Consider the following 6,006-nt stretch of genomic DNA (forward strand, 5'->3'; position numbering starts at 1 on the left):
TAAATCTCTTTTGAGAGACAAATTTTTAAAATTTAAACTATATAAGTAGGTACATTGTTATTAACTTAATTAGGGTACTCCTTCAATTGCACTGTATGTGCATGCCCACACGTGGTATTTTGTGGAAGAGCTACACTCAGAGGGCCAAAGAGTCGCATGTGGCTCGCGAGCCGTGGTTTGCCAACCACTGTGGAAACTGTTTAGTTTTTTTTAATGTAAGTAGTTCTGTGGAATATGCAATGAGTGATCCTGGTAAGATCTGCTGGTGGATAATCTCCAACACTGTCATTGCTGAGAGAGTATGCTAGGGCAGGGAGAAATGGTCATGTTATTACTTATCTTGTGCCTTCTGATCCCCAAGATTACTTAGGGACTAGATTAAAAAAAAAAAAAAATATATATATATATATATATATATATATATATATATATATATATATATATATACACACACACACACACACACACACACACACACACACACAGTATTTGGTGGAAAACCAATGAAATCTCTCTTAGAGAATCCCAGATTTAAAAAATGTGTAACAATCAAAGCCATGCTAATGATTCAATCCTGACCCAAATATATAGAAACCTCTGAGACTCTTTTAATCTCTCTCTTGGTATATTACAGGTAGGACTTACGGTACTACTTCCCTCAAAGTCTGGGTTGAAGGACCTAATTATACACTCCTACTTGAAGGCACCAGTTGTTTCTTCTGATATAGGACCCAAATATATGTATGTCACCCTGCCAACCCCATGACAAAGCAGATGTGGTATTGTTATGTTAGTGCCTAATGCTGTCACCAGAAAGACTTTCCTCTTTCTGCCATTATTTATCCCCAATTGTTTACAGGCTCTTTTGTCTATAAACTGTGACCAAAATGAACCCAACAGAATTAGAATTTGGGGCATGGTCTTTTTGGTCCTCTCTCCATCAGAAACCCTATAAATGAGGCTTTGGGCATCTCTTCGCTAGAGCTTTCTTTCCTTGATATCAAGTAGCTGAATTTATAATTATTTTAACAATGATTTTATTGATTTCAGAGAGAGGAAGGGTCAGAGAGAGAGATAGAAACATCAATGATGAAGGAAAATCATTAATCAGCTGCCTCCTACACGACCCCCAGTGGAGATCGAGCTAAAAACCAGGGCATGTACCTTGACCTCATAGGTCGACACTCAAGCACTGAGCCACACAGGCTGGACTGGAGTAGCTGAATTTAAATGAATCGTCAGAAATTGTTCTAATTCTCATAGTACAAACATTGAACAGCACTGGAACTGCTCTTGAAGAACAAGGAGTGCCTGGCAGTCTGACTGAGGTCATACTACAAAATCATAGGGCTCCAGATGTGTTAGCACCCAGCATGCAGGTACTTGTGCCCTATTGGAAAATGAATGCTATTTCTATGTAAACACATCAGGCAACGTGATATAATAACTAAAACAAAATATTAAAATCCTTGAATTATACTGTATAGTACCTTAATTAGGTGTCTTACCAGATGCACTGAACAACAACTAACAGGCACCACCAGAGTAATGGGAGGCCAAAGCCTCCAATGAATAAATCCCATTGAGGCCACATTTTACAAAAGAACCTTTGATCTGCAGCATATGTGACTTAGCTCTGCTTCTGACAAGCCGCCTTGTTAATTAAATGTGGCCATAAGCTCTCCCATTGTACAATCAGGAAAATGCTTTCCCCCAACATGAGACATGACATACCAAGAATGAGCCTTCCTAGTGATGAGGCATCAATCTTGCTTTTTCAATGATGAACCAATGATGCTTCCTAATGATTGATCATTGCTGCTTTCTAAGAAAAGGTCTTGCCCAGAGGGGGAGGAAGTGTGAAAAAAAAACAGAAAAGTGGAGTTGGTATTGTTAATCTTAAAGGGAGCTGGGAGGCCTTCAGGAAGTTCAGCGAATACACTCCCTCCATGTGAAACTGAACTTTTGAATGGGGCTATAAACCAAATGGCCACATCCTGATACAGTTTCTAGAACTAACTCTGCATCACTGAACTCTATTAAAAAATAAAAATTTCACCTAGCAATAGACATAAGCAATTAATCATGTATAGCATAGTGCAAGTCTGCTTGCCAGCACCAATCACAACTCTTTCAAAGCAACTTGTGTAATAACTTTGGATGCCACCCTTTTTTCATCTTTTTAAACGATCCCTTCCTTTCCCCATCACAACACGGTTAGGTTTCTACCCAAATCTGCCTCCTGGATATGCAATTCCTAAAAATATCCCCAAATAAAGTTTTTGTTTGCCTTATACTTCTTGGTTAAAATTGATGGACACCATTCACTACTATATTTTTTTGTTTCAGAAACATAAGAAGGTCTTTTCTGCTCCAGGGATTTTCCTCAGTCTCTCTACCTGAAATATTCTTCCTGCTATTTTCCCTTCTCCTGATCTGTTAGATTTCCACCTAAATCTTGTCTCACCGATACTTTCCCTGATGATGCATCCCTTCTAAAGTAAGTTTTCCTTTTTTATTCTCCGTCACTTCCTTATCAGCGTCAGACTTTGTATTATGACTGTTAACGTGTGTTCTGTTTCCCTCCGTGCAGTGGCAGCCCCCTTGAGAGCAGTGTCAGTGTTAGCCTTTATCACTGCCCCATTCCAAGCACCTAGCTCAGTACCTGTACACTGCACACACTTCATGTGTACTTGTTGAATAACTGACTGACAAAATAAGCAGTGAAATTCCACTACTTCTTTAAAAGACAGGTCTTCTCTCTTTCACTATTGGCACTCATTCCTATGAAGTCTCTTTATTCTCTTGGTTATGGGAGTTACACCCTATCTCTGCTAAATTTTGAGTTCCAAAACAGAGGCAGCAAAAATATCTTGTTCTGCTTTGTAGCCCCATAATATCTGGAGTATTATAAGTACTCAATAAATCATTGGTTCTCAAACTTTCATGGGTATGTCTACACCCATAGGAGACTAAGTACTATAATGGTTTATTTTTCAAATAAGCAACCCAAGTTATAATCAGGAGGTGGATTTTATATATCACATTTCGAGAAAAACCAGTACTAGGGTTTGTCAATACCAATGTTAACCACTTCTTTATACCAGGCTTAATTCTAGTTCAAAATAAGCAATGAGACTGAAATTTCATCACCCCAAGAAATCTGGAGAGCAAAGGGTTATTCTCCCCACCATGTGTTATTTCACCACTTTTGTTTGCATAATATTTTATTTTATCCCTTTGCCTATGTGGTTTTTAGCCCTCTGCTTGTGAGATAAATTATTTTTGTAATCAGAACTGAGCATTTAGACTTTCTGGGGGGCAGAATTATGTCTGCAACTGGGTAACTGCTTTAAAAGAAGGAGGTATTCTGTTAACCTCATATTACCTCTCTTAAATAAAAAAAAAAAACATTTTTGATGACAATTCTAATCATAATCCCATTACCTCATTTTAGGTCCTTTAGTAGTTACATTAAATAGCAAGCTGACATAATTTTTAGTCAAAGACTTCTTATGAAAACTTTGTAAGTGTTGCATGTTCCATTTGTTGCAATAAACTTCATGAAAAAGATGCACATTAATCTTGGTGAGATTTAGGAACAACAGTGAACAGTTACATTTTGATTTATTAATTATTTTTCAAAATGGAGAGATGATGATTAGGGAATAAAACTGTAATAAAGAATTATTGAATAAATAATTTTTGTAATTTTAAACCTTGAAAAAAAAAATCCTACAAAACCCTCTGCCTTCTTGTAGGCAAAAGAGAATAGAAAGATGGGGGAGGAAACCCAGTCAACTTGTGTTCACCAGTAAAAAATGAAATAGGTTAGTCTAGGGACCATTGGTTTCATTGGTGTAAATATGGAAAAATGCCAAACCATTTAGAAAATGTCCTCATAAATAGAAACTACCTTTACTCAGTTCTTAGTTGGGAGCAACAGAAACAAACTCTGGTTAACTCACCCAGCAAAGGAATTTACTGAAAGTTATCAGCTAGCTCAAAGTGTCAATGCATATTTTACCAGAATTACAAAAACAATAAAAAAAAAAAAAAAAGGAATCAATGCAAAGCTTGGGGAAGGATAGGAACAGAGGAGGCAGCAGCAACTACAGCCAATTCCCTCCCCCAACTGTCTAGTTTGGGAACCTCTGTTGGCCCCATCGCCTCAGGTTCCTGTTTGTCAGTTCTATTGTTGGGTTCCCAATTTCGCCTTTCTCAGGGAGTGGGAACAGAGAGGCTCCAAATCCCCTCTCCACTTCAACTTCCCCAAATAGGAAAACAGTTCATAGTTCAACCTAAAAAGACAAACCAAACCAGTAGAATGAGTTTGTCTTGATGATCTAGCCTTCCACTTCATTTTCTTTCCTTTTTTAAAAAGTCGTTATTGTTGAAAGTATAACATGTCTCCTTTTTTTCTCCCTCATTCCTATCTTGTCCTTTCCAGTTCACTGGTTCGTGTTCCCTCCCTCTCTCTCAAAAATGTATTGAGCCCTAGCTGTTTTGGCTCAGTGGATATAGCATCCACCTGCGGACTGAAGGGTCCTGGGTTTAATTTCAGTCAAGGGCACATACATTCCCAGGTTTCAGGCTTGATCCCCAGTTGGGGGTTTGCAGAAGGCAGCCAATCAATGATTCTCTCATTATTGATGTTTCTTTCTCTCCCTCTCCTTTCCTCTCTGAAATAAAATTATATTTTAAAAATATATTGATTTTAGAGAGAGAGAGGAAGGGAAAGAGAGAAACATCGATTTGTTGTTTCACTTATGATGCATTCATTGGTTGATTCTTGTATGTGCTCTGACCAGGGATGGAACCTGTTACTTGAGTGTATCTGGAAACAATGCTCTGAACTACGTGGCCAGGGCCTTCCTGATTCTCTTTCAATTATCATAAACATACCAAAATGAAACAAAGCAAATACTTCTAAGAAAATAGTTTCATAAACATATTTACAGTAAATTTATCAATGACCTATATATTAAAATTTGATTTAGTAATTTATTACATGTAAAATATGATTTCGATATTCCATTTGAGTGTATTTATCTTACTAGTAATGCTGGTCATTTATTTACAATTTATACTTCTTGGGATAATTTTCTATTTTGTTAAATGGGCTCAATTTTTACTCAATGTTCTTTTTGACATTATTTGTATTTTCAACAGGAAACAAAGGTTTTATTACAAAGAAGTAGGTAAATCAAGTATCATATGTCAAATGGATTTAGTTCAAGAGAAATTTTTTTTCCAGTGTGTCTCCTTCTTTGTTACTTCCTCAGGTTATTTTAAGTCACAGTTAAACTGCCTCGGAAAGGCGACTTTATTTTTAACGAGTATGCAATAGGATTGCAGAAAAGGTTTTTAAGATAATGTCCTAGGCTGCAAATCACGATGGTCAGATTTTGGTGTATTTGGGGAAAAGTGGGGAAGTGCTGTTAGCGCTAAAGTCCCCTCCCCCCTCGCTCAAATACATGCAGAATAGTGGCGTTGTATTGAGCTATCAATGATTAGCTTTTATTCTTTTAATCAAGTTCGTCCATTCAGTATTTACTGAGCACTTACTTAACGCTCGGGACTTATCAGGGCTCCACATAGGCCACAGATGACTGCTGTCAGGTTCTGCTGGTGGTGGTGGGGTGAGGGGCATACATCTAGAGAAAACAGAGAATTCATCCCACGAAAATGAGGTGCTTTTATTAGTTGTATTGTGAGGAGAGGATGCCTTAAGCACAGTGTTCAATTCGCAACTAGGGCTAATATTTTGGATTTAACTGACAGAAGACTGGTTGCTAATTACAACTTTGAAGTCCCTTAAGGTGGTTTATGTCCCTAAACATCCAAGTGATAATGGTTCCAGGCCCCCAGAAGGAAAGTGCAGTTCACAGAGGTATTAATAGAAAATGTGCTATGGCTCTTGTTTCACAGTCTCTCCAATTCAAACGTGGCTTGCCTATTTACGTATAATAGTATATTCTTGGCAGGCTACGTTGGGTTGATTTT

Source organism: Pipistrellus hanaki (assembly GCF_964339955.1).
Source record: "Pipistrellus hanaki genome assembly, chromosome: 7".
Lineage (NCBI taxonomy): Eukaryota > Metazoa > Chordata > Mammalia > Chiroptera > Vespertilionidae > Pipistrellus > Pipistrellus hanaki.